We start from the raw sequence: 16218 nt of genomic DNA, 5'->3' as shown, positions 1-16218 counted from the left end.
AAGGTTGTAAAAGTCATTATTTCATGTCACATATAATTCGGATTCAGTTCCTAGCGATTCTCAAAATGATTCTTATTACTGATTCGATTCATTTAGTTCAGTCCAGGATTTGAATCCTTTACTTAATGATTTAAAGAAAAAAAAAAGGTTTATTATCTTTCTTTTATAGTACACTTTTGTGGCTTTCGTACATCTTAATCGTACAATATAAAGGGTGCAAAATCTATCTCTTGTTATCTCTTGCAAAATGATTCTCATTGGTGATTCGAGTCATTTGATTCAGCACACTATAAAGACTTGAATCTGATACTGGATGATTCATTAAGTGTATGCTTGATTGATCAAATTGCCTTTATCTTAAAGAATGAACAGCATTTTCACAGAATTGGGGTAATAAGCCCTCACTGTAAATGCCAGAAATACAGTTTCAAATGACCCATCTATTATTAGCCAAACATGTACAACCACTGTTTATTTTATTTCTTATAAAATACTAAAGCCTGTGTGGTGAGAAGGTCAACATTAAAAATGAGTGATAATACGGATGGTTTGTGATCAAGTTTTTATACCTGTTCAAAAATACATGTAAATAAACAGACACATTAACTATTTATTTAAGTTTCCACATTTTATTACTACTCTTTTGCAGTGATAGTAAAGTGCTAAAAAAAAGAAAAGAAAAAAAACCCCTAAACATTGCTATACTGCACTAATAAACTATATGACCTCTAAAATCATTTCAGTATAGGCCTAATGGTTCAAAAGTTACTGAAACACTGTGCATATGTAATATTTATATACAGAAGAGTTAATAAGTGGTGGCAACATCTCTATTAAAACCTTAATCTGTTATTTAAAACTAACCTGGTTTACTTATTAAAATATATGTAAAACATTCAGGAGACATGAAAGAAGTTAGCAGCAGTAAAATGCTTATGATTAATTACAATTTCTTTATTATTATTAATAATAATAATAATAATAATAATAATAATTCATTTTTTTAAAGCATGGTTAAGATTTCAGCTCAGTTTAAATGATATGCATTATAAAGACCTAAACCTGTGATCACAAATAAACAACTGAGTCACCTGCTGTCAAATTTGCACTAGATGGCGCCAGTGAGTGGCAGTGCTACATGGTGATCTGAGATAAGTTAAGGTGTACCTTTATTGATCTACACTGATTTTCATTGAATCTTTACGGATGATTCTTAACAACTAGAGTACGTATGTTCAATTTACACAAATTTACTCACACAACAGCATGAGGATTTAAACTCGGTTTAATTTAATACGATTTTAAATTTAGAGCTCACATAGAAAATTACGACAGCTATAATTTGCTATACAATTCTACACTACTACTACTACTACTAATAATAATAATCAATAAGCCCTGTACTGACTGAATACATCCATCTGCACAACAAGGCAACAGATTAAATGCACTGGAACATCTGCAGGAGCTACAACAACAATGACGGCCACGGACAGCGTCGACGTCACTATCCTCTGGGACATGGCCGTCCATACTGACAGAGAGATCAAAGCAAACAGGCCTCGATATGTCAATTCCGACCGACCATAACATCTGAGAAGCTTTCTGACAGTCTAAAACAGGATTATGGCAGATTCTGCAAGGCGTACGTGAACTTATGACCTCGACCGTATCTATCGATCGATCGATCTGAGTAACTGGCACAGGAATTACCTTTGGTATCAATAACCTTTGGCGTGCCTTTTTTTGTCACTTCACTGCATATTGCTGATCTTAGACAATTTTAGGAAAGTAGTCTAATAGACTTTATGATTCTTCGCACGAGAAAAATAAGAGGATAAATACACTTATGTTCAAACGTGCAGCAACACAAAACAGTGCTTTATTGGGTTGATGTCAGTCCTTTACACCATACAAAACATTTCACCCTTATAACAATTATAAGGGTATCATTATGCATTCTTGCCTGTGGTAATCACACACACACACACACATGCACTAGATACAGCTGATGGATGTTAGGTGTGGGAGAATTCCTGTAATGAAACATTGAATCAGAGCAGAAACTCGTATTTAAATCACTGACGGTTGGTTTATTTGCTCTGAAAGCTCACACTCGTACACATACACAAATACCTAGACCTGTACGTTTCCATATTCAAATCCTGACCTGCGTGTGTAGACACGAGACCTGCACGGAGCACCTGAAGATGCATTTAAACACTTCTTTGCTGATTGTAAAACTTTGGTCAGATTTAAAGCTTTCAACAAGAGCGCTTCCACGAGTCATGAGTAACACCGCGCGGATGTTTTAACCGTAGGCTGAACGGATCTACATCGGATCTAAGAAAACATGCGTGTAACGATTCAGAAAACAGGGTGTTAACCCATCTCGGGTCACAGTGTAATCGGTATGAGGTGTCCTCGCTGCATTTTGTTCTGAAATGTGGAGGGATTTTGAGCGTAGAGTTAGCAAATACGCAAAACGTGGTTAACGAACATCCATGCAAATGGGATGAGGACATTAAGGACCTCCTAATGATTTACATCCTCGATCCATCCATCCATATTCTGTACTGCTTATACTACACATTGTCACGGCGGAGCCCGGAGCCCATCTCATGTAACACAGGGCACAAGGCGGGGGACTCCCTGGACGGGGTGCCAAAAAATCACAGGGCACAAGTACACACCCATTCACACACTCCATCCATCCATCCATCCGTCTTCTATACCGCTTTATCCTTTTCAGGGTCACGGGGAACATGGAGTCTATCCCAGGGAGCATCGGGCACAAGGCGGGGTACACCCTGGACAGGGTGCCAATCCATCGCAGGGCACACTCACACACCCATTCATACACTACGGACACTTTAGACACGCCAATCAGCCTACCGTGCATGTCTTTGGACTGGAGGAGGAAACCGGAGTACCCGGAGGAAACCCCCGCAGCACGTGGAGAACGTGCAAACGCCGCACACGCGGGGCGGAGGCGGGATTTGAACCCGTGCTCACCACTAAGCCACCATACCTCCAATGACTTAGCCCAAACGCTGTTACCTGAACACATTCACCTCTAGGAGATACTCCAGTATGGAATATTCCAGAAGCTACAGTACATCATGGCAGTTTCCTGAAGATCACATGAAGATGAAAAGTACTATAAGGTGGGTTTTTTTTTTCTTTCCATTTTTTATTATTTTTTACACGCATTCCTTTTCATATCTTCATATCATATCTTCATATCATATCTTCATATCATATCTTCATATCACGCTCTTACTGCAAACATATTTTGATGTTTGATAGAGAAATGACTGACGTGACCAAAATCGTCCTTTCTACCTGTGTGGTGTCTTTGCTTATTAACCGCGCGCGCTCTGAGTATTTTAGTTCGAACAATGTGATTGGCTGGGCGGAATTAATGACGTCACAGGTCGCTCACTCTTGCCAAGCGGATGGGATGGGATGGGATGGGATGTGAGCGCGCGCAGCCTCCGGATCCAGAAGCCAGCACTCTCAGCAGGGTTAAACACCTTTGTGTTATTATCATTATTATTATTATTATTCCAAAAAAAAACAAAACAAAAAAAAACAACCTGATCCTTACAGCTTCAGTGTGGGGTTTTTTATTTCTCCATGATGGCTGTCCCGGATGAGAAGCTGTTCCATGCAGGGAACTGACAGGAAGACTTCCCGTGCTTCATCCCTCTTCTCCTAGAGCTGCCTCGCCTCTGGAATTTCAAATGCCCGCAGAAAACAGCGACCAGGAGAGCATGCTGAGCTACCAGGTACTCAAACACGCTGGAATTCCTTCATTCCAGTGATCATTTAGGAATGGGATACTTTTCCAACCAGATGTTATTTAAATCCTGAGGTGCATGTAAGTGTGTGTGTGTGTGTGTGTGTGTGCGTGTGTGTGTGGGTGTGTCTACACTGGTTATATTAATCCTCCATAGAACTGTTTGGTTAAAACATATTTGCAATGCACAAATGCGTACAACTCCGAATATGAGCAGAGGCGTCACATCTGCACATCCGGGCGCTTCGTTACAGCGCGAGCGGACCGGATCGATGCGCCAGTGCGCGCGCGTCCTCTTATCTTCTCCGCGTTTATTCCAGACCTGACATATAATCATGTCTCGTTTATAAACCGACGTGTGTGTGTGTGTGTGTGTGTGTGTGTCAGCATGGTTATGCAGGCCTATGTTATATATAATTAATAAATAAATAAATAAAAACACGCAATGCTGTTGTTTTTATGAGTGCACGTGCGAGCGGCAGGATGCGCGCGCACCGTCCGGTCATCTCTCGTGCATGATGTGAGCCCGGTATTAATTGATTAGACTGCACGTTAATCCCAAGGGCATGATGTAGGTGTGTGTGTGTGTGTGTATGCGTGTAATTTTGGTCTAAGAGAAAGAAACCGCGCGGGGGAGAAAAAAAAAAAAAAAGCGTTTCTAAGCAACAGAGAGAGGATGTAGAGCGTTATGTGCATGCAAGAATTGCTTTGGGGATGATCGAACATGGTAATAAATGCAGATGTGTGGGTCAGTTCGCCTCATATGACCTTGAAGCGATGCTGAACGTTCTGGACGCTGCTGGAGAGGTGTTCATGCGCGTTAACAAGGCGTCCCGGAAACGCAGGAATCCGGTATTATGATTATAAATGAGAAGGCGAGATGAGAACATGACAGTGTACTATATTCCCAGGTTAAGTTCAGATCACAGCTACACACAAGGACAATCGTTATATACCTGATTATAGGCTACAGCGATGAATGTACGGACGGACTCCAGATCGTTCCTTCATTCATTCATTCATTCGTCTTTATCCTGGTCAGGGTCACGTGGATCCGGAGCCTATCCCCACACATGTTCACACTTTAGTAGTTCACACGGCAGTTTAGTGTAGCCACGGTGGCTTAGTGGTTAGCACGTTCTCCTCACACCTCCAGGGTCGGGGGTTAAGATTCCCACCGTGGCCCTGTGTGTGTGTGCGGAGTTTGCATGTTCTCCCCGTGCTGCGGGGGTTTCCTCCGGGTACTCCGGTTTCCTCCCCCAGTCCAAAGACATGCACGGTAGGCTGATTGGCGTGTCTAAAGTGTCCGTAGTGTATGAACGGGTGCGTGAGTGTGTGTGTGATTGTGCCCTGCGATGGACTGGCACCCTGTGTACCCTGCCTTGTTCCCGATGCTCCCTGGGATAGTCTCCAGGTTCCTCGTGACCCTGAAAAGGATAAAGCGGTATAGAAGATCGATGGATGGATGAAACTGTACACGGGGAGTAAGCCGAGCTCTGATCAAACCCGAGACCCTGGAGCTGTGAAGGGGAAATGTAGCTTTCTTTCACAGATTAACTTCAGAATGAACCGTTTATAGCTGCTATGATATAAGCGAGAGCGGGAACTTGGTTCATGGACGTCCCACAACATTAAATGTAACTATAAACAAATATGATATGTTGTTCGGGGGCACGGTGGCTTAGTGGTTAGCACCTCCAGGGTTGAGGGTTCGAATCCCGCCTCCTCCTCGTGTGCACGGAGTTCGCATGTTCTCCCCGTGCTTCGCGGGTTTCCTCCGGGTGCTCCGGTTTCCTCTCCCGGTCCAAACACACGCATGTTGTAGGCTGATCGGCATTTTCAAGTTGCGTGACCGTGTGTAGGATAAGCGGTACAGAAGATGGATCTGTTGTTCCTGAATAAGTAAAATGGAGTAAAACACTTTGAGATGTGCTGTTACAGGAAAACCATCAAGTATGTGTCGCTAACAGTAACTCCGCTCCCTCGCACCACCCTGTCGTCGATTTATTTCCTTAGAACAGCTTGACACCGAGTGCGTCATTTATTGTGTACGTTGTCATGGCGATGACGCGGACCGGACGGGTCGCTGAGGGCGATCAGTAAGCTGAGAGTTCTGCTGTTCACAATTACTCACTAATGGATATGAGTGGAATGTGATCCTGCATTTCAGAGAGCACTTAAACTGTACGAGTATGACGGAGGGGCATTAGGAAACAGACAGACAGACTACAGCAAAGTTCGTGGACACTTGACCGTCACAACTATATGTCCTTTTTGAATATCTCATTCCAGATTGATTAGCCCTTTGCTGTTATAAGGCGCTCCACTCTTCTGGGAGGGCTTTCGACTGGATTTTGGAGCATGGCGGTGGGGATTTGTGATCGTTCAGCTATAAGAGCATTAGTGAGGTCAGGTACTTATATTGGGAGGATGAGGAGGTCTGGGGTGCAGATCATCCCAAAGGGGTTGAGGTCAGGGCTCTGTGCAGGACGCTCGAGTTCTTCCAGTCCAACATTAATACACCTCCTGGGGCATCGTCATGCTGGAACATGTATACCTGTGATCCTGGCAGGTGTACTTGCTGTAGCTGCTGTGGATTTCCTGTGGGGATGCAGTACTGCGATACACGACGATAGCTCCGATTGCGTATTTCGGAAATTCACGTACCGCACGCTGTTCACGTACTGCGCTGTTATAGGGCGGGGCTTAGCCTGAGTACTGTGCATAGCCATTTGGATTAAATCCATTCAATTCAATCGACCAGCCTTTTGGGCTGACTACTATAAGAACTAAATAATAAGTATAAATATATATTTTGATAATGGTGGGTTGCCACCACACTAACAAACAAACAAACATAAATAATAAATGCAGACCACCTGGCTATGGTCACGTAATGGGTTTTAGGAGACGGGTGCAATTGCAGGTATGGCAGCTTTAATGAGAAAACACCAATCCGGAACGCAGGGCGAAGATCAAAAACGAAGACAGCAAACATACTGGACCAGGTGATGCGGATAATCAGAGTCGAGGGCAAAACAGAATCAAAACCAGAGGATCAACAACAGAGACCGGCTTGGTGTAGACAGGGACAAAGGTAACTGAGCGTATACTTCGCGTCCGAACAAAGACACACAAGGGTTTTTAAATAATACACGTAATCAAGAGGATAACACAAAACAGCTGATTACAATGATGACACGTCAGGGAAACAACCAATGACAATACAGGGGTGGAGATGAGAACATGAACCATAACAAAACAGACGTGTGTCAAAAGTAAACAAAGTCAATGTCAGTGACGACGTTCACACGGACAGCAGCAATCTCATTATTGACCTTATTCTGAATAAGACGTATAATATTCTGATTAAGGTGTTTACATGAGTCGCTTTTAGAATACTCCTTTCATGTTCCTGTTTATACGTTATAGAACGTAGACCGATTAACGTCACACGTCATTACGTCACCACGTCACGCCGTCCGACGTTCCCTCCAGAATTTCACGTATCGACGTACAGTCGGTCTTCGTTATGGGACCGTATACAGTTTTGGGTGTTTTTATTTTTCATTTTACGAAAGCTTCAAGTGCGGTTAATTATTAGTCGTGCTGTACGTGCAAATAGACGACTGCTTGAAGCCGTGGGCTGCGTCTCAAACCGCGTACTTAACCAAATATGTGTATTTCTCCTACTATATAGCAGGTAAGTACGCGGTTTGGGACGCAGCCGTGCTCTCTTGTTCGCCGTCAAACGGTCGAGCGCTGCCGTGTGTGTACGTGTCCTGTCGCACAATGCGGTGAAAACTCTCACACGACGTTAATAGCGTGATTAAGGTGTGTACATGTCTGTAATGCACGTCCATAATGCGACTAAAACAGGAATACTCCACACGTCTTAATTCCATTTGTGTTTACTTCGAGTGTGACTTTAATGGGATTAAGGTCATCGATAATCTCTGTTTACATGCGAGTTTCTTAATCAGAGTATCGTCTTAATCGGGTTCATATCGGATTATCGTTGTCCGTGTAAACGTACCGGATGAAAACCCGGAAGCTGTTAAGGTGCGCTGAATGCAGCACGAGGGGAATAACGTGACAGATATGCTTCTTGGGCCCTTGGGAGTCCTGGGCCCTTGAGAACCGCTGTTGTAAAGAAAGCTTCAGAATGTGTGTTGAATCGATACTTCTTTGTGACATGCAGAGCTGTGTGTATTCAAGGTTTGTATTTTTAAGAAAAAGTGACGCAAAGTAGTTATACAACTGTCCCTGTATATTGGATAACTGTCATGCATTTACACCACACATTCTTTCACACACACACACCTCTATCCTGGTCTCGGAAAGAGACAGAGAAGCAGAGAGAGAGAGACAGAGATAAAGAGAGGTAGAGAGAGAGAGAGAGAGGCAGAGAGAGAGAGATAAAGAGAGGTAGAGAGAGAGAGAGGCAGAGAGAGAGAGAGATAAAGAGAGGTAGAGAGAGAGACAGAGAGGGAGAGAGAGACAGGAAGAGAGAGAGGCAGCGAGAGAGAGTGCGAGAGAGAGAGAGAGAGACAGAGTGAGAGAGAGAGAGAGACAGAGTGAGAGAGAGGGAGAGAGAGAGAGAGAGAGAGAGAGAGAGTGAGAAAGAGAGTGAGAAAGAGGGAGAGAGAGAGAGGGAGAGAGAGAGAGACAGAGTGAGAGAGGGCGAGAGAGAGAGGGAGAGAGAGAGAGAGAGAGTGAGAGAGAGAGAGAGACAGAGAGACAGAGTGAGAGAGGGCGAGAGAGAGAGGGAGAGAGTGGGAGAGAGAGAGAGAGATTAGAGGGATGATGTATGGCACTGAATGGTGAATGAGTCATTCTACCCGGAGCAGGAGGAACACTGCAGCACTCTCGCTGTGACTTACGCTGTATCGGAAACAGCTCTCATAGCTGCAGGTCTTTTCCATAAACCCTGAAATAACGGCGACATTTTTATCCTAGTGTGTGTGAATTCATCTTCTTCATCTTCTCACTGCTAGACGCGATAGCAGCTGTGATCAAAATCATATTGCTTAATAATTTAGGAATTATAACTGATACGCAGAACCCATATTTATTTACTGTTTTACTTCTGTTTTTGACACACTGATAACAACACCACTGAACTGAACAAACCACTTTATTTAGAACAGTTTTCTCAATTTCACTTCCTCCTTGCATACAAAACAAAACAAAACCAACTCTTATTTATACACCAATACATAGAGGGGTCTGAGAGTGCGCAAAAAAATAAAGTGCACTGTTACTAAAGCGTCTTAAAAGCTTCGGTGACGTAAACAAACAAGTAAAACAAATAAAGCATATAAAAATCATTCTTAACAAATAAACAAAAAACAGATGCAAAATAAACAGACGCGGTACTGCAACGGCGCTCCTGACCTCAATTCTCAAAACGCCCACAAGATGGCGCCATTTATCGGTGGATCCGATATTACAAAACCGATATCCGATTACAGAAAAACGCTTTAAAAAATCGGGAAAAAATATCTGTAAAACGCTAGTAAAGACACCTTAAACTGCATCTTGTCGCAGATATGATGGCTTAACAGGGTTAACTTTTTATTGACAGTAAAATAAGTGCTGTGGTTTTTTTAAAAAAAATGTTATTTGGTCTGGATTATAAACCAGCGCTCTGTAAATCTTCACCATGTAAGGACTAACTCACGATTCATTAAATTTCATTTATTAATGAATGACACGTCGCATATTTTAGCGGTTTATACCATACAAAGCGCCATCAATGTTACAAAGCACTGACACCTGAGACTCCTTCCTTAAATGTTGACAGAAACATCTCCGAAATAAATTTTAAAAAAGACGTCGTTACATCAACGATGATACTTTTTTCTTAGTGTAGACTAGGGCTTGGTGGTATATATTTTCAAATGAGATATAGGATGAGACAATACTGTTTATATCGATTCAGTTTGATGTTGCCTTTACTCTCCCTCTCTGTGAAAACCTGGCCCCGCCCACCCGGCCCCACCCAAGAGGGAAACCATGGAGTTGAATTTGATTTCGATCACGGTCTGCTTTAATAAAAGAGCTTGTGACATCTCACCTGTGGCTTTAACTTACAACTGAACATTTAGCCCACTCTATAGAAAATATACCGTGATATACAATTGAACGATTCAGAAGTTTTGAAATACGTCTGTATCCGATTCCATCGATATGTTTCGCAACAATAAGGTTGCGAAGGTTTCGGGAGAGGTCCGTGGTTTTACCCATCATGAGATGTTTCTTGTGTGACACCTTGGTAACGAGAAGCCTTTTTATAGACCATCAACGTACTAATATTAATTGGCACAGATAGGGGGTGTAATTACTTACGGATTTCAGCCGGTTCCTTGCCTTACCTTGTCTTGGAGAACTACTTTTCCTTAGCGTATTCAAGACTTTTTTCCCGTGTCCACAACTTTTATTTATGGACTTTAACGGTGTGAATTCTTTATATTTCCAGATTTCTTGAGTTAATTCTGATGTCTGGTGAAAATTTCATGTGAATAACCTCATTGGAAAAAATATTTACTGAAAAAAATGTTCAATACTCATTTCCCCCGCTGTATGTCCTGCTAGAGTGTATCAGAATGAGCACATTAATATAAACCCGTCGTTCATATTACAGCCGGAACGTAACCGGATATATATAAAGCGCACACCTCCGATAATCGAGAATTCAGCCACGCTGTGGTATGATGTTATTTATTCGCGGTTCGATTTCAGTGTTGAAGCTGAACAACGCCACATTAAATGTCACGTACGGTCACAGATGTTTCCTACTTCTCAGGAAAGCTAGCTAGCTAAAACGTGCTCTTTGTTTACTCTCATTCACTTTCATGCAGCTGAGAGCATTGTAGCGAGTATCTGGAGCCGCGGGAAACTTCCACTACATTGTTTGCACTTTAAAAGGAAAAGCAGTAAAAGGAAAACTTTGAGAATTGTTTCTGAGAACCGATACTGCTTGTTTGTATGAGTGTGTGTGTGTGTGTGTGTGTGTGAGAGAGTGTACGGGTGTGCGAGACTGGTTTCTTCAGGCAGACTGCAGTATCTGAAAGTGACAGGCAGTGATGTGAGTCAGGATCTGAAATACAACTGTCAAAGCAATGTGTTCCGGAGAGCGAGGGAAAGAGAACAGGGCCCTCGGCTATACACCGATTTGAGAGGACAACATGGCAATAATGTACACATGCGCACACACACACACACACACACACACACACACACAAGCACTGTGTTTATATGAATTCCAGACCAGTTGTGATTTACTGGCCTTATTATTTTGTGAAAACAGTGCACTCGCAAAAATGAACCATGTATGTGGTATTTTTTTGGCTATTATACAGTTATATATAGTCGTGGGGGGGGGGGGGGGGTTGGGGAGTACAGAGGAATAATTCTTCAAAAGAAGTATCCAGCTAAAAAAAGTACCCAAGTGACATTGAAAAGGTTGTTTTACTTTTAAATGTGCTCAACACTTTGAGAAGAACATTCCCCAAAGACAAATCGGTAGGATTTTTTGGCATTTCACCTTCTACAGTGCGCAATATAATTAAAAGATTCAAGGAATCCGGTCAAATCCCTCCGATCCCTCAGACGTCACTGTATTAAAAACCGTGATGGAGATCCTGACATGGGCTCGGGAATACTTCGGTAAAGCTTTGTCAGTCGACACCATTCGCCGCTGCATCCACAGATGCGAGTTAAGGCTTTACTATGCAAAGCGGAAGCCGCACATCAACGCTGTACAGAAACTCCGCCCACTTCTCTGATCTCGGTCTCATCTGAGATGGACGGTAGCACAGTGGAGTCGTGTTTTGTGGTCCGACGAGTCGACATTTCAAATAGTTTCTGGATAAAACAGCCGTCGTGTTCTCCGGACCAAAGAGGAAATCCGAGCTGTTATCAGCGTCAGGTCCTTAATCCAGCGTCTGTCATGGTATGTGGGCGTGTCGGTGCACATGGCAGGGGTAACTTGCACATCTGTGAGGGCAGCATTCATGCAGAAAGATATGTACACATTTTGGAGCAACATACACTGCCACCCAGAGCAGGACAACAACAAACCACATTCTGCCCGGATTACAAGCGCATGGTCGCGTAAACAGAGAATGCGGGTGCTAGCATGGTCCGCTGCAGTCCTGACCTGTCTTCCATTGAGCACGTGTGGTGCATTATAAAGCGCAAAATAAGGCAACAAAGGCCCTGTACAGCTGCGCAGCTGAAGAAACGCATAACGGATAAATGGGGGAAAATTCCTCTTGCTAAACTTAACCAACCGGTGTCTTCACTCAGCGTCCAAACGCTTAATAAGTGTTATTAAAAGAAAAGGATTTGTTACACAGCGCTAAACAGTCGCCTGTCCCAACTTTTTTGGAGTGTGTTCCAGTCATCAGATTTGAAATGAGTGTATATTTTCCAAAATAAATTCAATTCACAAAGTAAAACATCAAATAACGTGTTAATAATGTACAGTCAATACAGTACAGCGTGAACTGAATTTACACACGACTCTGTTTGTTTCTATCGTAGCTGGCCTGACCTCAAAACCAACGCCTGTTCGTAAGTCACGTCACGTTCACGTCAAGTTCACGTGTGAGTCAAATGGTACGGAAATTGCTGTGAGGAAATATACAAAATAATATCATGGTTGTTTTGCTGGTCTGTAGAGTTAAAATGGTAAGTGTGACGCGCTTAGCTATTAGACAGCAATAGCGATTGCTATAATAATATAGCAGAAGAAGAAGCAGGTGTTTCCAAACCTTCTGGATAAATGACCCTAAATGGATTTCATGGATTATTTGTGAATATTTCAACCGTGGCATTTTGGGTTTTACTCAATGTTTGCTCTGCCACTTGTAAATCCATATTCGATAAATATCCCTGCATATCTACATGTTTGTTTTCTTGGCTTGTGTAGTTCCACTGAGTCAGAGTCACCTCGACGTTCTTGAGGAACTGGTGGAGTTAGATGGATGGGGAAATCTCTCCATCCTTCATGCTGAACTCCTACACTACTGCAGCATGTCACTAAAACAGCGGCTTGTTTGAATGCGACTCTTTTAAATAAACGTGAACGGTGTGAGTCTTTATACACGTTTCTTCTACCGTGTCCATTGGTAGTTTTATTGTCCTTGATGGTTTTACTTCATGCAGCGGTTTCATTCACCTTCATTTCTCAATCACCCTTAACACATGGCGTCAAGAACAAAGAGCTAATTAGTTAATCAGTTAACAAGTTAATCAACTGTGGGGTAAAAACATCACTGACCTTGTCGGAGCAGCGGCCCATCGCTGAGATGACGAGTCACGTGGAACTCCAAACCAGACGGTCTTTAACCCTGTTCACGGTAACAGCGTACAATAGGCCTATGTGCAGGGTTATTAACTAGCTAATATAGCTAGCCAAAATCATTGAACTTTCTAACGATGCCAAATAAATACAATGCTAGTCTCTATATATATATATATATGCGATTAGCATAACGCTAACATCGAGGATATTTATTTGAGGGACTTTGTATCGAATCTGACGAGCTAATGCTAGCTAACGATACTGTGCGAGATTTATGTAAATATGATCAAACAGCCTGGTTTAATTTCACTCGACAGATTAGAGCCGACCCCACCCACTCACAGTGATTGACAGGTGAGCTTACCGTACAAAATAGGCGTACAGAATAAGCTAGCTAAATAACTAGCATAGAGTGCGCCAAGTCTTAGCTAGCTGCTTGCTTTCGGAAATAATGTCGGACTAGCAGTACATTCCTGAATGGCTTAATTATTACATCGATGCTTCCTGTCTTCATTTTCTTCTTGTTTTTTTTTTTTCCTTCTCTGTCTTTTCTGGCTTCCAGACAGCTACATTCCCTCCATTTTGAAAAGCGCAGCCATGCTAGCAAGATAGTGTCTGGTTTAGCCGTGCAACGTAACCTATCGGATGTTTTTGGAGGAATTCAACACTTTTTTTTTTTTTTTTTTTTTTACGTGCAGAGATTACTTCTAGAAAATATTTTTTTAAAAATGTTAATTACTTAAAAAAATTGACCTGGTACGAAAACGGCAACAATGCTGGCGAAAGTGTGGCTTTTTGGACGCTAAGAATTTACACGTTCTTATTATCGTGGGGACATTTTGTCATCATTAGTAGCTAAACAAACACACACAAACACACACACACACACACACAGTAGCTAGGTGACACATGAGCCGTCTGGCTAGCTCGAGTGCTCCCTGTTGGTTTTTAATTACAGTTCCCATAGCGGACAAACAGAAGCAGCAGAATAACAGACAGTGTCACGAGCACAGAATTTCTGACTGTAAATTATTTATTTTCCTCACACAGGACACTTTAAAAATGCAATTTAAATGTATGCTTACAGCTCGCCTGTGAATCATTCCATGCTCATTTCCACAGCAGGCACATCTGCTTCCTGGTTAATGAATAAACATGCGATTTTACGTTGTTATGGAAAGGTTAAACGTGCCCTTGTTTCTTGTGCTCGTGTGGAAAAGATATTCCTGAAGGTCCTACAGCATGCGAGTGAAACCAGGTCGTACGACTAGCGCTGAAACCTTTAGGGTGATTTCTCGTAGGAAAAGCGGGGCGTGGAAATGCGACTCTTTTAATATAAAGCGAAAGGTAAGATCATTTCAGGTGGTTTCATCCAGTGGACTAGAACACACTGAGCCCACTGTATTATTAAAGCGTAACATTATTTTTTGGCGTGATACCACAGCGCTGTTATATTCTCGATTCCGAGTCATCCGGAGGTGTTGATTGATAGCCAATTAGTCGTTCTAATACGTCATCGTTTCCGTACAGCTCACTCGTACGGACTTGTACGGTGGACGCTCTGCATAAACAGATTGACAGCGTAAGTAATGGCTGATATCATTAGGGATCTGTAAACAGACGTTGACGTGACACTTTTGTAAGGAGTCTCCAGCGTCAACGGTCGTATCGTCTACAAACGAGAGAAGAAAAGCGAGGCCGGCGAAGGAACGACTGATTATAGCGGCTGGAACGTAAATGATAACCAGGAACAAACGTAACTGTTGTGTAGCCATTCGTACGTGACGATCATTCTTTGGACTGGGGGAGGAACCCCGAGGAAACCCCTGCAGCACGGGGAGAACATGCAAACTCTGCACACACAGGGTCACGGTGGGACTCAAACCCCAAACCTTGGCAGCGTGAGGCAACGCACTAACCACTACACTGAATGCGCATCACGATGATGTCACCTGACGCGCCTCTCCCGGAACCTGCGGAAAATCGGCCGTAATTTAGACAGCTCGCAAGATGATGAAAACTATCTCGCTGTTTGCTTGATTTAGTCGCGCTGCCGTTTCAGAATTTTGAAACTGTTGCGGTGTGAATATGCTAATCCACACCAAACAGCACACACCAACTCTTTCACAGTGTGTGTAATCTTTGTACATCACGCCTTCTATTCTGTTCACTTCCACACCCCCTATAAATAAAACGTTACACTGCAGCAAGCATCACACCCGAACCCTTTCCTTTATCCAGTGAACGCGGAAATGCTCAGGGAAACGCTAAACGGCTGCAAATGGGATTAAAAAGTATTTCCTCCTTCAGTTCCTTCTCTCCCGGCGTCCCATTAATAAATCATATCCACCTCACAGACGCACAAAGCGGCAGCGTTTTATTCCCTGCCGATGTGTTTAACAGGGGGTGGAAACGCACGGATAAACCTCTCTGCACGTCTCTCCAGTACCCCCAGGGCTTATTCTCTTTGTGGATGTGGAATTGAGTCGAATCTGCTGTTTGATTGACAGATTTGGAGGTTTGGAGGTCTCTCTGGCAGCAGAGAATGTAACTGTAAGCAGCCTGGTATTGAACGTATGCTGTTCATTTTCCCTGCGTGCGCTCGAGTGCTTTAATAAATGATACACACGTACTGCTAGCAAAGCTTTTCGCATCTCAAAGGAAAACTCTGGCGGTTTACAACTACGGTACATTACGGAGAAATGGACAGAGGAACCTGATTAACGGGCTCCCGAGTAGCGCAACAGAAGACGCCCAATCGTCCAATCCTGACGATGCGACAGCCATAAATATCTCGTAACTGATCAGTGTTTTTCATGTTGTCTTCAACGTTCTTTCGGTTTTTTTTTATTTTCTGAGGAAGACCTGATTCTACTGGGCAGACCCTCCTCACATTTAAGCACGCAGATATCACGAACTCCCCGTGATCCACACCGATTGCGGGTGCCCACGTTGTTGCTGATGAGATTTAACGGTCGATTGTGAGAGGTGTTGAGCGGTTAGCATGGATTGCTAAGCTCAAAGCTAGCTAGTTAGTGTTTATTTTGTGGATGGGACTGAATGTAGGTCTCCGTTCGATGCACTGCGCTCATCTGTCAGGTTT

This window comes from Ictalurus furcatus, chromosome 11, assembly GCF_023375685.1.
Source record: "Ictalurus furcatus strain D&B chromosome 11, Billie_1.0, whole genome shotgun sequence".
Lineage (NCBI taxonomy): Eukaryota > Metazoa > Chordata > Actinopteri > Siluriformes > Ictaluridae > Ictalurus > Ictalurus furcatus.
This window is presented reverse-complemented; position numbering follows the sequence as displayed.